Consider the following 18,537-nt stretch of genomic DNA (forward strand, 5'->3'; position numbering starts at 1 on the left):
TTTTTTTCCAATTATACCATGCTAATTTTCATAGCAGTCATCTTCTTCCTTAAGAGCCACTGTTTGTTTCTTGATTTAGCACTCCTTATATTCATTATAGCTAGGGACTCATGTGCCCTTCTGAGACCTTTTACACAGGAAATGTAGCAAGAAAATTAGGAGACAGGGTTGCCCCAGGGTGCAGGCAGTATTTTTTTTGCCACACATTTGTGGCAGGGGAGAAGGTGCCAATTGTATCTATTTACCCATCTATGAATTATGACTAGTATGTGTAATTTTTACAAGTGATGCCTTCTTTCAGATACTACTGTAATATTGAATAATATTAATCTGTCCTATCAGCCTAGAAACATTTATACTATGGCAATCACCTTTTAGAATCAATTTCAGAAGTTATCAGTGGTTTTAATCAATTGAATATGGGTAGTTTTAATCTGTAGTTATAATCCATGGTAAGTTATTTTAAATACATTTAACAGAAACTGATTGACGTCTCTCCCTCTCTTTTTTTTTTTTTTTTTTTTTTTTTTTTCTCCAGAATCATGCATGATAAAGCCTGTTTCCCATAAAATTCAAACTGATTTCACATATTTTTCCCCGTGTCCTAATTTCTTTACAGGCTGATTCCCCCTTCTAGCAGTCATAACACATAATATCTAGATGGCTATGTATTGACGTGACTCATTGTAAGCACTGCACAGCTCCAGTAGTTTCGGTTGTTAGTGCCCTCAACTATCTGATTTACTTTTGCTGAAGGTCCCACCACTCAAAAAAAAAAAATATCCCTGCCCTTTAGCCACCAATGCTTACACCTTTAGTTAGTTACACCTTTAGTTTAGCTTAAAAGTACAACTAAAAATGTTTTGCAATAATATTTAGGGCCACACTGCAGCAGCTAGCATGGAAACAAGTATTTATTTCTGCCAGTTTTGCTACAGGGGATATAAGAGGACAAGGACAGACTGGTGAGGGCTGTACTTTTTCTATCTGCTCCAGCCAGATATACCAGAGCTTGTTTGCTAGAGCCATTAGTTATATGAGTGACCTCCCTATCCTGATTCATTTTATTCCAGTAACTCATCCCTTCTTCCACATTCTATGTGTTTTGCATCCTTTGCACAGGTTATAATACATTGGTGGACCAACTGTACAATACATCTTAGGATGGAAACAAAGTATCACTACTTCGTCTGTTATCTCATTTTTACCTGGTCTTTTTTTTTTTTTTTTTTTTTTTAAAAAAAAGACCTTTTAAAAGAAGGGAAGGGAAGCACTCTTTGGAGAATATCCTCTATGTGACAATACTTACGCCAAGTACTGCAGCTTTTGCCGTCAAAAACAATTACATGTTGTAACAAAGTAAATGAGTTCAGAAAGCCGGCTGCATCCTTCAGTGCCTAGATAATCCCTTCATGGAAAACTAGCCGTGAAACACATTGACACACATTAGTTGGGATAAATACTATGTTTTGCAATCACATGGACAAGCACAAGGATTTGCAGTCGCAGATGCATGTAACCGCATCAGAGAAGTCATTTGTGTATAAAACTTACAAGCATGCTGTAAGGCATCTTATAGCTTCTCTCCTTAACATCACAGAGGCTTAAAAGGCTGGTATACATTTTACATCCTCGCAGCATAGAAAGCAGAAGCATTCTGATTTTTAGGACTTTTAAAATATTGCAGACTGTAGCACTGTAGAACCAGTCATTGGGTTCACAACAAGTTTAAGCTTTCAACCTTCAAGAGTTTTGGCCCAACATATTGTATGGGACTGGTTACACACCTTCTGATGAACTAACAGAAACACACAGTTAAGTGTTGTCTTTAAAATAAAGAGCAAAAAAAATATACATTTCTGGTTGATACAAGGTTTAGACATGACCCTGACCTCAAAAACCCCTTCCAAGCTGATTAAACATCAATTAATTCAGTGTTGGCTAAAATATTGTACTTATGGCAGGTATGAAAGTATGTAACTGGACTATTCCCAAGGCTTATATATTATGTAAGCAGCACACAACAATGATTATAAATCCCCTCTAGATGCAACAGCTAAAGATCCTCCTGGCCGTCCATTATTTGGAGGAAAGAGAAGGAAGAAAGGAAATTTTAGTCAGCAAACTTAGCTGTGGCCTGACAAATTACCTCATCCATTGCCACTAATGTAGGCTAACCAAGCTGAATTAATTTCTTTGCCACCATGATCTCTTTTTCTAGTCCAGAGATCAAGGTCATGTTACATCAGCAGAACACCGACCAGATGTGTATTACTCTTCATGAAACATCCTAATTTTTATTCTTGAGGCAGTAGCCACTAGTGGCCTATTAGCAATTATATATCATAAGGTCTTTCATACATTTCTGTTATTCACAGCTCCTACAAACTGCTTTTGCACAATGCAGTAATACGTACAGCTTAAGCAACTGACCTCTAAAGAATATTAAATAGCTGTGTGGTAGCTAAAAAGCAATTATCTTTGTGACTATTTAGATATACCTAAGTAATTTTTTACCATTTATGGTGCTGTTAATGACCCTCTTGTTGCTTTGATATACCAAATCAAGGCTAATCTATGCCCACTGCTCTGCGTTACAAATGCAAATGTGTTTGTGTTGATATAAATACTAGAGAAAATGAAATTAATACCTTATTATTTTCAAGCTTATACATGCAAAGCTACTTGGAGCTGGCATTTTCTTTTCTATTATCTAATTACAAAGCCTTGAGGGATATGACAAGTAAGCCAAGTATTTCAGAAAATGGGATATACATGCTCCTAGGTTAGTCATGATTTTACCTGGCTGCAACAGCAAATCCCACCAACCCTACAACACAGGTTAACAACCACTAGAGAGCACAGCAAGAACAATAGCCATCTAACTACAAATGGAAAAAACGACCCAGGAGACCACTGTAAATGCCATGTAACTGAACCCGTGTAGGAAAAAGAGTTATTTTATGCATGTTAAAAGAATAACTATGAAAGTGAAATCAATGTGCCACCACTGCACTCCCTTTGCTGTTTCCATACCCAGCAGAACCTAACTTTGCTACCACACTGACAGAAGTGGGAAAATGAGTCCTACTTCGTAAGAACCCTCCTGTCCTTAATGTTAAAATGCAATTTCTGTGATACTTTACCGGAAGTTAGTGGATCTCATTTTCTTTAAAAAATTTTAAGCATGCCTGGGGACAAAATTCCATCCAAGTAATAAAGATAATCCCATGTAGTATGAAGGTGAGAAGGACAAAAATGAATGATGCCATTTCATATGATCAGCTACCAAAGGTAGGATCATAGAAAAGGATGCGAGTATTTAGTTTACAAAATTTTACCCAGGGTAAGAACTGCAAAATGCAGCAAATATGGAGTTTCGCTGTAATTTTGTTACTAATGATTCCTCCCAGCTTATTGATTGCAGCTCAAAACTTCCCTGAACTTAGATAAAAAGGAATAAAATTGTTCAATGTTCTGCATTCCGATATACATATATTTACCTAACTTGCCAGGCAAATATTTCAACAACCTGTGCAGTACATAGAGGTATGTATGATTCTATTTCAATTTCTTCCAAACTTCAGAAATTAGCACTAAAAGTTTCCAGCAAGTTACTTCCACAATAATAGAACTTTAAAACCCCATGGAAGGATATGTTCGAAATTGCCTGTTCAAAGAAATTTATGATTTTATTATAGCTGCATATTGACTATTCCTACAATAACCTGAAGGCAGAACCAAACAGTTTATTTATTCAAACTGCAAATGAAATTGGGCAAGAAAAGTAATTAGCAAGCAACAAAAAATAATGGAAAAGCACCATAAAAGCAGTTGTGAATTTATGTGAGTTGTCAGATAGTTAGAAAAATAACAGCTTACATTTAAAAAGATCAACTTTTAACATAGAGCACACAGTGTATACCATTAAGTTGATTTTCAAAAAGCCCAGAAACTCTGCATGTAGCCCAGCCTCTTTTCCTGCTTGTGAATGGTAATGTTAACTCGGGAATAAAAGGTGGTCCTACAGTGACACATGGGGGATAGACTCAGACAGCACAGATGTTATTTTTTTCCAAAAGAAACTAATTTTCAGAAATAAGGATTCTGCAGAAGGTCCTTCCCTATATCTGTTTTATATTGATAAACTCCATTTCTTGTCAACGAAAAAGGCAGCTACTTGGAGCTACGCTGCATTCTGTGGGCTAGGATCTGCTCCATTTTTCTCACCTCTCTTCTCTCCTCTTATGACTAACCCATAGTTACAACCCTGTGCTGCCTTGGGCATGGTCATGTGTTGTATCCAGGAAATTTGGTTGATTCCCATTTACTTTCTTAACTTTCAGGTCCTGCATCATTTCCTAACTTCTAATATCCTAGGAAGAACTTAAGTCTCCTAACTAGAAAACAAAAAGTCTGAGTTACATTCCACATTGTAATGTTGCTTCTGTTCCACACCCATTTAATCCAATATGCTTCCTACTGTCAATCCTCTAACTCAACTGTTCAACCCTTTTATTCTAGTTTTTAAATCTGACCATTGAAGTTAGCAACTCACGTGTTCGACATATCTAATTTCCATCTCCTTTTGCCCCATGCAATGTTACATTCAACAGCCTGCCATAGTTAAAAGAAAACACTATGTATATATGGAACCAAGAATTTACTGTTAATCCAATCTTTTTTATTTCTATTTGTTTCATTTTAACAGCCTAAGAGTCAAAACTATTTAACTAATATAGAAAACTCTCATTAATAAAAGAGGTAAAACAGTTTTATGAAGTCTTCCTAGTATCTACACCCTTCTCGGGTGCTACACTCGCCCCCCAGTGTCCCCTGGGGTCCTGCAGGAGGCCAGCCTGCCAGGGCAGAGGTGGGGAAGGGCCTTCACCTGACCAGCTGCACAGGGCCCTGCCCTCTCCCTTCCACTGGGGCCCAGGGCTGTGCATGGTGGCTCCCAGCCATGGACTGCGATGCCACTACCCCCAGGGCCACCAGCCCTGTCCCAGCCCCGGCAGTCACTGAGCTGAAGCTGCATCTGGGGAGCCCACAGGCACGAGGACGCTGGACGCAGGGAAACCAGGCCCAAGCAGCACAGGCCCATACCAGCCCCGCCAGCTCCCAGGCGCCTGCTCTGCCAGAGTAAAAGAAGGCCCGGTATGCACCAGCAATGGCAAAAATCCCATTTCTGAACCATGCTAGGACCTTCTCAAATGACATTCTGCTTTATTAGGGCTGTTTCATTTTCCCTGGCCTCAGAAAGCTACTCATTTATGGCTTTACCCATGCTTCTCTCTATCCCCCAAGAAACAATCCCATCTTTCTAAATATTTTCCTACTGTTTAATGTAGCTATGAATTCTGCAATGTTGAAGGTAAAAGCAGAAAGAAACAGCTGGATTATCACTTTGGCAGTTCCTTTTTGCACGGTCACTTTGCTCTCACTGTGGAAAGAGAGTAAATGATGGCTATTACTATTTTAATGAATAAGCCCCCAGTGAGCATATAATCACTATTCCAAAAATAAGAGGGTAAATTCTTATGCTTATTTTGGATATTTATATTCTATTTAACTGAATGCTCTTTTATATTCTACCATATTTTACTAGAAGGGCACACATTTATTTTTAAAAAACTGAAGGAGAATGTTCCCTAATAACATAAAATCCAAACCACAAACCCCATGCTTTTATAAATTGTAAAGTTGGGCTTGTGGATCTTTCTGTCTTTGATTGTCATAAACTATACTATAGCAACCAGATGTGAATCAATGCTCACCATCTTGAAAATTTGTAATCAAGAAAAGAGAATGGAAAGAAAGATCAGAAAATGTTTGATATTATTGTATGACGTCAGTAGTTGCAGTTCAGTGACTCGTCATCTGTCCATAATACCCTCTCTCCCAGAAAAAAAAAAAAAAAAAAAAAAATATGGGAGGAACAAACCTAAATATTTTACCTCAATAAGCTATTTCCATTAAAACAAAAGCAAAAAAAAAAATTAAAAAAAAAAAAAAAAAAAAAGGCAGAAAGCCAGAAGCAGAGCAAAAGTAACACATAATGTATAGAAAACAGCAACATTCTTCCTGAGGGAAAAAAAGCAGTAGCTCTTTTAAGGACACGCTTTTGCATCACAAAGTGCTCTTAGAGGAAGCAGAAAGGAAATGAATCGCTGCCTTTCTGTTGAAACTAAGCCAGAAGATGTGAACCAGAGAACATCTGCTTCTCCCCAAACACTGATCAGCATTCAAATTACAGGACAGCACTAGACAGAGTCTGACATAATCTTCCTTGAAACAGGTACAGTATGGAAACTAGTTTCACTGTGCAAATACTGGTCCAAGTTACTCACAGATGTAGAAAAAAACAGTAATGTTCTTGCTCCCTGCCTCCATAGTTTGGGAATTTTCTATGTTTTAGGAAATTATTCAATTTATTTTGAACAGTGATGCAACAAAGTTTTTATCTGTCATGTTTTATTTAGAATCAAGCTTAGTATGGGCATGCTGGTAAAGACAAGTGTAACTCGTAAGAAACCAGCCCCAAATTCTCTGCAATTCAATTATTTCCTAAGATAATAACCCATGGATTGAAAAAGTGCATCAAAAAGCAATAGCAAACAGGCTCATTGATTATGGTTACAGGTGGCTGTGTGTAACCTCTGAATGTTTGTCCTGGCCTCAGCTCCTCCCAGCAGACAAAAAAGTCAGTTGCTTATTTCTGTCCTTTGCAGGGAAAGCTCAAAGGTCCTGGCCCTGGCACTTTTACTACTGAATGAGATTCAGTTCCTGCTGAAGTGAATGTTAAAATTCTAATCAACGTCAATACAGATGTAATTTCACAACAATTTCATCATAATACTTCAGCTAGCAATTTTTAAAAAGGACCTTATGCTGGTGCTGCAGCTCCATTAGTGATTACAGCCATTAAAACTGTTTGTAAAAACTATTAGTAAAATTATTAAAATCATTTATTAAAACTATGTTACTATGTTTCTTAGAATACTGATTTGGAGAGGCAATACTCCTAACAAGAAGGTGAACCAAGATTGGGGTACATAGAGACACATCTGCTCTGGATGCATTGAGTCTCAAAACACCCACAGCCCTGACAGGCTCTGTGCATAGATGTGATTTACCTTTGACAGACTTTAATCAATAATAATACCCAACCTCTAGCAAGAAAAGCAGGCAGGTACCAGATTACCCTCTAATTAAACAGATGAGGTCAAATACTTAAAATTAATTAATACCTTAAACCCTTGGGTTTAATCTCCAGACAGGGACTCTATAAGGGAATCACTAGATACATAAATTAACTTTCAAAAGAACAGCGTCAGTGTATAGCAGTTCATTTGCTTTACAGCATTACTTCCAGAAATTCATATTTAGCACCCATATATGTATTGGCACACATTACACTGATTTGTAATTAAAAGATGATTATTAAGGTTACAGTGCTAAACTGTGAGAAATTAGGCACATTAAAGATGAGAATGAGACCTTGCTCAGCTTCATTGCACACGCATATTATGAATCAGTTTTCAGCAACAAGAACAGGACAAACCTGCCAGTTGTAACATCCAGTTGCAGTCTCCCCTCACTGTTGACTTACAGTCTTCACTTTCTCCTTCTCCCCAGCTCCCCATTCCCTGCCAAATCCAATATTGCAGTCTACTCTCTGGGCAAATGTAATCCCAGTCTATCCCACAGCTCTCCTTCTCCCAGACATCAAGACTTGTTTCCACAGCAATTGCATCATACAAGTTCTTCCTCTGGTATCTGGAAACTGACACCATCATCATATGATACTGAAGAAAGTAAATTCCTGCGTTCACAGATCTGGAGGTTCAGACCTCCATAAGTAAAGGGTCTAATGGGAAGGAAAGTCCTTCTCAAAGCTGGAACATGCTCAATGCAGAGAATATTCAGGGAACTCAGTTTCCAAATCTGATTATTCCTCCTAGAGTACTCACACTTCTTCAAACACTCCAAGCCTGGCAAAATTCAGATATTCTTTTAGAGAAATGGTGAAAAGCACATATCACAGGCACATAGGATGAATTTTAAGTCTCCATATTTAGGACTCCTCAAAGAATACTTTGCCAAAATGCCTTAAGAAGGTTAATGTGATAGCTTTACTTGTTTCCTTATAAATAAATAAATAAATCAGTCTAGCAACAAATGTGCCTACAAATAACAACAGTTTGGCATACCATACTGTCTCAGATAATGGCTCCATTCTAATATCTTAATAAGACAGAACTGCCATCCCACCTGTAGTACACTCAGGATTTTTTTCTTAAATTACATGATTTACTATCTGTTTCACATTTCCACAGAACCTCAATGGGTTGCAATACAGCTTATTGCCAACATTCTCTTCAGTTTAGTAACAGAAACACTAAGAACTAAGAATTAAGAAACACTGCCAAAGAGACTCATGCAAAGACTCAGCAGACTGCAGCAAAAGCATCTTCTTTCAAAATGAATGCAAGCAGATTAATCACCCTTTCCTGTTTAATTCTACTTGAGTTCAACTGGGGAGAAATAAATGCATGAGAACATATTAAATGAAGTTACCACTGAGGGAATTTCACTACTAGATTTTTCTTTTATAAGCAGAGAAGAAAAAACTCAGCAGAGGAATGAGATCAATAATGCTGGGGACACTCTCTGCCCAAGCACTTAACTTTAAAGGTTTGTGTGTATAGATGTATATGTATATAAATATATATATTGTTATTATTTAGCAATATTAGCATTTCCTATTCACAGATGAAGTTTATTCATTTTCTAAGGTATAGGAATTTATGTGTATTATCAGTTCAAAAAGTAAATGCATATTAATATAGCAGTACAGAGATGCTCTGATTGGAAGAACAACAAGAACTTTTCAGTCAGCTTTCAGTCAGCAGTAAAGTGTCTATTTTCATTGTCCTTTGTACAACCACCAGAAGCCATTTACTGCTGATTTTCTGTTACTTAATAACATTTAATTTTAAATTCTGCCAATACCTGAAGTGGTCAATCAAGAGGTAGGTGCTGTCTGTGGCTGAGTATGCAGGGCAGTAAAGAAATTCATAGTCAAACCAACCTGAGATGACTTGAGAACAAACAAACTTTAAATAAATTAGCTTCAGATCAGTTTATTTTAATTGCAATGGATAAGCTTGCCTAGTTTTGCTGACACACAGATTTACTTCAAGAGGCAAAAGTTTTTTACAACAAGGTTCAAGAGAGGACTTAAGTTCAGAAATATTTAAAATACAAAAACATTAACCTGCAGTCTGAGTTAGGAGTAAATGCCAGCATCAGTACTCTGATTTAGCATTCTGAATAAGGCTGATAAAAACATCAAGGAGACTCCAACTGGTAATAATGAATGCAATCAAGCTATCTCAGAGAATTATGTTTTTGAATAAATGCCAATTACATGATTAGAACATCATGGTGAACTTACTTACTTAATGTCAATGTCACCGCTTTATTATGAATACAACTAAGTTTTCATTATTTTTTATGTAACTGCTACACATACTTTATAGACAGTATGCCACTATCAAATTAAGAATCAAATAATTGCCTCGGGATAAGATACTTAAATTATGACACCTCATTTTGCTTAAAAAACTTTATATATTTGAACAGTATTTTAAATATTTTGTAACGTGTAGTCTCAATAGAATATAATTTGCAAATACTGCAGTGCTGGCTTTGTTAGGCAATTAGAAACAAATTCTAAGGGCTTCAGTTTGCTGTTGCTGAGCTTGTTATTGCTGGCTTTTAAATGCAGACTGGTGGCATTGTATCCAATCAATCAATGCATCCTGACACAGTGGCCTAACAGTTTGTTTTGTTGGCAACCAGAGCACTCAATCTGAGATCACTAATATTCAAGTGCATTTGACTGCAACAAGCTATCACAGGTAAAAAATCATAATGTTTCTAAACGTGCAGTATTTTGGCATTGTCCTATTCAGGTTTTCTCTTGCATAACTCTCAAAATACACTACAGAAGAGATTAGCCTCCTAGGGAAAGAAAAAAAAAAAAAAAAAAAAAAAGTGGATGTTCTAATGTATTTTATTTTATTCACATTGATAAAAAAAAAAAATGCATGAAAGAGCTAAAAAGAAATGGAATGATTAAGTAGAAAGCATTTATCTAAAAGCAGGGGATAGAACTATTTCAGTTCCTCCCTAAAAGTAACAAAATTCCTTTATTAGAAAAAAATGAGGTGCAACTCTTTAAAAAATCTGCAGTTTAAATGTCAGCAGCCACCAGGGATGCCTTCAGAGAGCATGGTGCCTGAAGCAGTCTAGACAGCAATGACCCACGGGTCAGCAAATGGTAAGTATTTTAAGCAGGGATATTTGTTAAATTCAAAGCATTTGAATTTTACTTCACTTCCAAGTAAAAATGGTAATAGATATACATCCTTTCATGTCAGTTAGGTAGGAAATATATCTAGTCATCTCTCTTTTATTTAATCAGGGGAATCCATTGGCTCAGGACTCTGCCACCTGCTGTCTGAAAAGAAGTCAGAAGCAGAGAAACAGAACTGAGGAAAATTTTGGAGACAAGACCAAACAAAACTTTCCATTAATTCATGTTTGACTAGCTCCTGCAGAAAAATCTACCTGTGCCAAATGGGACAAAAACATTTTGAAGCTGTGGAGTCCTTACCTGAGGGAATCATCATAGGAGAACACAATTTCAAATAATATGATATTGCCTGTGCAAGCTGAGACGCAAATATTAAAACTATTTCTCCAAATAACATACAATGGGGATTTCAAGGTTTGAAGGCTTTTTAAAGAAAGCTTGTGTTATGATTATATCTGATTATTAGGCCATCCAAGTCAGAAAAATAACAACAACAGAGCATAAAGGAACAATATTATGCCATGGGAGAATTGTGTGAATGACTGACTGACTGCATAATATTCCCTTAAAACAGTTCTCTATAGCTAGTTCTCTACTGTACAGACAAAAACAGTACAAAATTAAAGAAACTAGAAACTACCATTTGTCATGACTGACAGGACTTTGGAGTACCCAGATGCTAAAACAAACCATTACTGGATAAAAGATGCTGGCTACATTTCAATGTTCCAGTATTCTGGAGAGTACTTAAACAAATATATATGTTAAATGCCTACCTATTCTTAAAAGTATTTACCTAAAGTGCTCCTAAGACTAAACTAACCCATGGCAAATTAAGACAAAAGTATCATTAAGCACTCATTTATTGGAATAAATTAAGAGCATATTTTGATACTGTTTCCTTAACCTATTCACAAACACAATCCCAACTATGCTTTATTTTTCTTGAAGTTTAGTGGAACAATTGTCATTACTTTCTGAGAACACAGATCATTGGAAACAACCAAGTTGTTTTCTTATACTGAGATTTTGTCTTGTCAATAGAAGTATTGCTCCATATTCCTGCCAATACGTTCACTGGGGGCAAATTCCTCATCGAACCCTCATTCGCTAAGAGAAAATGCACTGAAATGCTTTTGTTTTATATCACTGCAACAAAGAGAAAGAATCATCGTAATCTTTTGAAATATGTTGTTGTCATGAAGTGTTGTAAGAAACAGTGCGTGACTCACTTTAAACAGACTAATTTGCACTTTTAAGAACCTGACAAAATAGAGTGTAATATATAAAGAGGACAAAAGGGAAGCCCCTGTCCATTTCTTTGTCTCATGGTAAGAAACAACTTAGGGGGTTCTGAGACATAGTACGCCACATGAACCAGTGGAGAATAAAGATGAATGCCATCTGCAAGATGACTTAACATTTATTAAAAGACCTGTCTTTTTATATACTCTTAGTTATTAGTGCACGATGTGTCAGAGAGTAACACCATCCCTTCAAGCAGTAGATAATCAGGTAAAATAATGAGTTCATTTTCAGATTCTATAGGAAAACTTCCTAGAATGTATGTCTAGTAATTTTCTGCCATATCAGAACTCTAGGGAATAGATAGACTTTTTTGCTTGCCTGTGGTCATTTCACCTGGTCAGGATTACCGAATTTAATACCTTGTCACATGGCAGGGTTGACCTTCAGTGGTTACTCAGTCACAATTAAGGCTGCCTTTGCTTGCAAATACGTTAAAGTGCAATGTAAAACGCAGCACCTGTTATTTGCATTTAAACTCTTGTGGGAAGTAAGAAGAAACCTCTAACAAAAAATATTCCTGGATGTTAATGTGTTTATACAGTTCATACAGGTATAAACAAACACAGCATACTGGTTAAAAAAAAAAAAAAAAAAAAAAAAAAAAAAAAAAAAAGTCAAGTTTAAAGGTATGAAAATAGTGAACAGTGGGAAAATATTAAAATATATTGAAATAATTTTCAGAGAGAAAAAGAAAATCATTAAGGTAGAATTAAAATCAGTGGGAAAAGAATAGCCTGAATAAAATAGATTTAATCATAAGGTTGATTGAGATGTCCGTGAAAGTTGATAATGAGTGGCAATAAGATTTATAAGTAAATTAGGTATCATAAAAAGGTGTTAATTTTTAATGAGATGAGCTCTCATTAGAGACTGAAAAGAAATCCAGACTTTTAAAGTTTTACATTTAATTTATGAAGGTTTCAGAATTTGGTCTGTACCTGTGTCACTTTTATAAAACTTTTTTTTTTATTTTTTTTTGTTCTTTTGTGATTTCAAGGAGGTCTGCTGGCTCTGTAAGTTTGCAAAACAGTCAACAAAAGGTAAGGCATTCCATCTTGACTTCTGTTAATCACTGATGCCTGCATGAAGAGAATTTTACTTCTTAAAGATGTAGATACTTATTTCTGTATAATTTATTTGGACAGTAAAAGTTTTCAGATATGTACAACAATGCTGTTATTTTGCTGACCCAGATTCACAAGGAATTTGAGGATTTTTAAAAGCAAAACAACCAAAAAAAAAAAAAAAAAAAAAAAAACTGTTCACTGCTCTGTGTCTGAAAGGCATCTCTTTCAAGAGGTATCCAATGTGGCGAAATGCAGATCTACTGTATACACCTTCCCGATGCCTAGATTCAGGCCTCTGAGTCTGTGAGGAATAGGAATTGAAGTACAATCTTGTTGGCACCGTTTCTTTATTACAGAAGACTGTCCTGTGCCAGGCAATGGTCTGCAAGCCGCTTCAAAAATGATGCATGATCCATCAGAGCTGGAAACTGTCATTTCCAATACTATTAACCTACTAGCAGTCAGTGCTCGTACCTACCAAAAGAGTCTGAATCTCTCCTCTGCATCCAGAACTATGGCAAATAAGAGTACAGATGCTCAATAAAATTGCTATAGCTGAATAAGTTAATATGGAGCTGAGCTTCAGTAATCAACTGTAAGCACTTTTTCACGTTCCCAGCCTTTTTTACTTAACCCTTCAATTCTTAATGCACACATACAGTCAGTTATTGTGGCTCAGCCAAAGTAACGTAACTGGATGTGGATGAGAAACAGCAACTCTTCCTAGTCACTTTTTAGGAAATATGTCATAAATATAAAAAGAAGCTAGAGCTTCGCATTCTGGAAGCTGAAGACCTCATCAACAAAACATTAGTTCCCATTATGCATCCTCCAACAAACAATTAAGAAATATACAAGAAAATCAGAAGAAAAACAAACACAACCCAAGGAATAAAAGAGATCATTGACCAAAAAAAAAAAAAAAAAAATCCTGTTACATACTCTCAAATTTAGATAATCGTTATTATAGTGATTATAGCCTTAAGAAAGGAGAAAGGAGCAAGAACAAAAAATCTTGGTGGTCAGAATATGACTGTGCTGAAAGTGGGTGGCCAAAGACTAGCACTATGCATAGAAGGTGTCATAACACAACATTCATCTGCCTCCCCCCTCTCCCCCCAACCCTAGAGCTGGACAGGCAAACAACAGTTATCAGTGTATATCAGTACTCACAGCAGTGCAGAATGATACATGAGAAATGATGCCTTTGGAATCCATTTGCAGCTCATCTCCTCAGTAGGGATGGAGAAGGGCCTGGACAGAGCTTTCTTCACATATAGCAGTAGGAAATAGCCTCCAGGAGGGAAAAACAGAAAACATTACATTAACATTCTGAAGAGAGATGCATAATGGGATTTACTATGTAGGTAATTCATGTAACATGTAATACATATATGTAAATATACATGCTAAATCAGATAGAAAAATAACATTTGCCAATTAACTTGGGCCTATTCCTGCAACATCTGTAGTACTGTTACGGACTTGGCTTTGAAGTCACAGTGTATGTAGAGAGAATATCAATAGATCTCAGCACTCTGCACAATGGTATATCCAGCTTATTTTTCTACAAAGATAAAAGATATTGTAAAGCAGTAACAAAACCTAGAAAAGTTTTAAAGAGACATACTGTGAAAACACTTTATTATTATTATTCAGTAAAAAATCTTCACCATTTAAATGGGATTTAAGTAACAAATGACTGTCTTTACCAAACTGCTGACTCTCTTTACCATATCCTGGTCTTATCATGCACATTAGTTATTTTCTGATATTAACATGCTATGCTGCATCACTTCCTATTGCAGTGCCAATACCAGAGTCTGTATTCTGGTATTAAATGAAGACATTTCCTCAAAAAAAGCAGCATCTGTGGTTATTATTATTACTAGATTAACCTAAACCATTGCACAACTGGTTTACAGGCCTAATTACTATTATTAGTAGACTTTAAGGTGTCCTGTTCAAATGTTCCATCAAACTCTACTAAACTACTTGTCAAATTACGTGCAAATGTGCATGTAGGTTTGCATGGCTGAAGACAACATGTCTGTTTTGAAGCATGCAGGTATAAGGCTTCTCCATAAGCATATGGCCAACTGGGTGCATCAGAAACACTAATCAAATCAGAAATACCTGGATATATGTAGTATATTAAATATATTAAATCTTTGTAATGTGTCTGTATTAATTAAGTGTAACATTAGCCATAGATATGTTGTACTCTCTGGTATTCCTTCACAGAGGAACCACTGAAACATAATCTCCCATATGCGATGCAGGATGAAGAGTTAGTAGATTTGATATCAATTTTCTTTATTTCGTTTTTTTTTTTTTTTTTTTTTTTTTTCCCTGATTTATCTATACACTAAGGCATACATCAACCTCAAACAGAAAAAAAATATAGATTCTTAGAGTCAACCAAAGTAAAGCACAACACAGTTTTATTTTTAGATGTAGAAGGGAAGTTGAGAGTGCACAGAAAAATATATTCATTTTATAAATACAATCTATGAAGGTAAATTTTACATTTTAAAACTAAGCCATCTGACTCCTAGTCTGCATGAGGCACAAACGTGCACTAGGACTATGATGAGAACAAACACCGAACAGCAAAGGTGACCTTTATCACAGCCCTTCAAAATTCCGTCACAGAAGAGGACTAGATCAAAGAGCAAAATCTAAGTCATGCAAAGTATGGATGTTCTATTTTCTCTTGTTCTTCTACAGTAAATAGCATTGGCCTCTATATATTCATCTTATTGATCTTTTAATGGTATGCACAGAAAAGTAATTCCCAAATGTTCACTCTGTCACTGTGACCAATCATTTTCTTCCTTCTTTAGATTTTACACCTTGAGGAAATGGTTGCATCAACGATGCTTTCCATTAAACTGCACCACAGATGTCGAGGTACACATTAATGGCTGGATAAACCTTATAAGTAGTAATAATTCCATTTAAATAGTAAATAAAAACAATAATCAATAAGAATCTAGAAATAGAGCATAAATTTGCCATTTTTAAGTAATCTCCTGCAGCCATATAAATTGTGATCCTGACTTCTTAGTCTCATTTTTTTTTTTTCCTAACTTCTTGAATAAATTTCTTTTTCTGCCTTCATTCTTATGGGTCATTTTAATGATCATACAAATGTAGCTGTAAAGCTGTATCTAAAAGGAAGGTGTCAGATTTTCACAATATGAAAAGCTGTAGCTTTTTTTGGATGTTGTGCTTCAATAAAAAGTTAGCTGAAATGAAGTTTGAAGTATGGTGTACTTCCTTAAAAGTAAACTATGTGGGAGGCTGCCTGAAAAGTAGCATGTTTCCAGATTATTGGAATATGCCCAGTTTTATTCTAGGATACTGAATGATTTGGCCAAAGCAATTTCTGAGTTGTTTATAGTCATCTCTGGGGACTTGCAAAGTTGCCAGAAGATGGAAAGTGGGTGAACAAAGCACCTATATTAAAAAAGACACAAGAGGAGGAAAAACAAACAAACAAAAAAATAGTTTTTCATAGTTTTTTAACCAAAGACAAAGGAGGCTGACCTGGCAGAAAGTCACCTGGCTTTGGATTTGTCCAGCATTTTCATTAATAATACTAATGATTTAGACAAGAGTGTACTTGCCAAAGCTGAGGATGGCATGAAACTGGGAAGGATTGCAGGTGCACAGTAGAATTCCAAATTATCCTCACAAACTGAAGATTTGTGTAAATTGGGGGAAAAAAATGAATAAGTGTAAAATATATTATATGAAGAGGAACATCAGCTGCACTAACCCAAGATGAGGAGTGACTTCTCCTAAGGATAAGTGGTCTAAAGAAGAGGAATTGGAATTGATCACATGCTGATATGAATGAAAAAAAATGCCATAAACATCATGTTGTTTAGACATAATCCAATGAATGTCTAAAAGCAGAACAGCTGAGAAACATGAATCAGTCCTTTTCTGGTCTCAAAAACATCTCTCAGTCTAGTACGAGTACAGCCCTTCAAGAAAGAAGCCTAGGCAGAAAGATGAGAATACAAATGTCTGAAGATGTAGAAAGCACAACATATAAACAATAGTAAAAGAAGTAGGAACCCTGAAAGTTAAGGGTGGGAGAGGGAATGACAATCCCAACCCTTAGAACATTTTTTCCCTTCATATGTACTGTCTTTTCCACTGGAGCTCAATCATGAGTTTCCTGTGCATCTAAGTCAGTCTCCCGGCAGGTCAGCATCTCCTGAATATCACGATGGATCATTCTTGCATTTGGCAGAGGTCGTCCTTAAAGACCTGCCTACTTTCATAAGCTCCTTAACCTTTCAGAGGTGCCTCTCATGAGATCCCACTTACTAATTCCCTGAGTAAGCCAAAGCCTGCCTACCTGAAGTGCAGGGTCTGTACTAAGGATCTTGAGCTCCACTATTTCATGATAACTGTTACCAAGGTCACAACCAATTATTACAGCCAGTTCTCCCTAGAATAGCTATAACTGACCCTGCCTCAGAATGAAGTGAAGACTCAAGTGACCTCTCATATTTTCTGAGTTTCTGTGAGTCAGGAGTATAGTACACGAATACATCAGGAGTATCTGAAGGCTCTTCCTGTGATCACAGAAGTCTTGATTGTGGCATGTAGGCATGAACAACAGATTTATGCTGGCATTCTGTTAGGGAGCATTCTATCTGAATGACAGTGTTGTTCGCATGATCTCAAACCTGCAGCATCTGTATACTGCTGTTCCATTTTGAGTTATGAAGCTCAAACACTAAGAGCAACTTGCTAACCTCTGTTGCCAAGTATGGAGAGCTCAGCTTGGGTATCTGTAAGATATTCACCTTTTCCTTTTTTTTTTTTTTTTTTTTTTAAAGAAAAAAAAAAGGGAACCGTGAACATAGAGATGCATTTATATCACTTATTGAGGGAACACATATATTTTCCAGCAGAATACTTAGAGTACTCAAAGAATGGCAATCATATTAATTCTAGAAATAACTTCTGAAGCAAACTGAGGGGAAAAAAAAAAAAAAAAAAAAAGGCATGTCAATAATTGGAATATTGTATTCACTGGGTAGAATTTTCACCAGTCATGACAAGGCTGTTACAACTATGACCTTGCTGGGTAACTGGCATGGTATACTTTGCATACACCAATTATGAGAAACAACTTGATCAGAGATGTTTAGAAACTGACACTAATGCAAATAATTATGAGAAAGTAATCAACTTTATTCTCTAAGATCTGGAATTTTCATCTTATTTGCAGAGCTACTGAAAGTGTAGCATGTAATTGGATTGTCCAATGGTGATTTCCTAAACGTACCAAGACATAGGTACCCCTATTCTATATAGTATTTATTTTTCTAACTTCTGTCAGTTTATTGTTAGATGAAACAATTAAATTAAATTTAACTCCAGGATTGAATATGGACCCATGACATTGTGTTCGTGCCTATATTGTCAACATATTTTCTCCAGTATGCAAATAGAAGGGTAAACTTGCAGCAGCACAGGATAACTGTACTCCATAGTTGCACAGCACAGTGCTTCCTCTCTACCATCATGTGAGTGCCTTTTTAGTCAAGTTTTTAATTAATACATTTTTATTCTTCAACACTACTTGGCAGGGCAAGTGCTCAAGTCCCGTGAATGAGATTACCACAAGCAACTACATTTGAGCTTGTTACTTGACAGAACTATGCCAGCCTCTACATCCAAAACAATGCCTGATACTAAGTTACATTTTCTTTTACTAGAAGGATGTGCAAGTTTAAAATATTTTCTCCT

The 18,537-nt window shown here is 36.2% G+C and overlaps 2 long non-coding RNA genes across 2 annotated transcripts in view; one reads left to right on the forward strand and one right to left on the reverse strand.

Moving 5' to 3' along the window:
* Window positions 1-18,537, reverse strand: part of LOC118170736 — a 319,869-nt gene that overhangs the window by 206,591 nt on the left and 94,741 nt on the right. Inside the window, exon 3 of the long non-coding RNA XR_004752855.1 lies at window positions 13,933-14,053. This is a non-coding gene — a long non-coding RNA (uncharacterized LOC118170736). The remainder of the gene's footprint in view (window positions 1-13,932; window positions 14,054-18,537) is intronic.
* LOC118170737 overlaps window positions 1-18,537 on the forward strand; it is a 120,871-nt gene that overhangs the window by 7,523 nt on the left and 94,811 nt on the right. Inside the window, exons 2-4 of the long non-coding RNA XR_004752856.1 lie at window positions 3,237-3,243; window positions 13,935-14,041; window positions 16,198-16,204. This is a non-coding gene — a long non-coding RNA (uncharacterized LOC118170737). The remainder of the gene's footprint in view (window positions 1-3,236; window positions 3,244-13,934; window positions 14,042-16,197; window positions 16,205-18,537) is intronic.

Source organism: Oxyura jamaicensis, chromosome 8 (assembly GCF_011077185.1).
Source record: "Oxyura jamaicensis isolate SHBP4307 breed ruddy duck chromosome 8, BPBGC_Ojam_1.0, whole genome shotgun sequence".
NCBI classification, from domain to species: Eukaryota; Metazoa; Chordata; class Aves; order Anseriformes; family Anatidae; genus Oxyura; species Oxyura jamaicensis.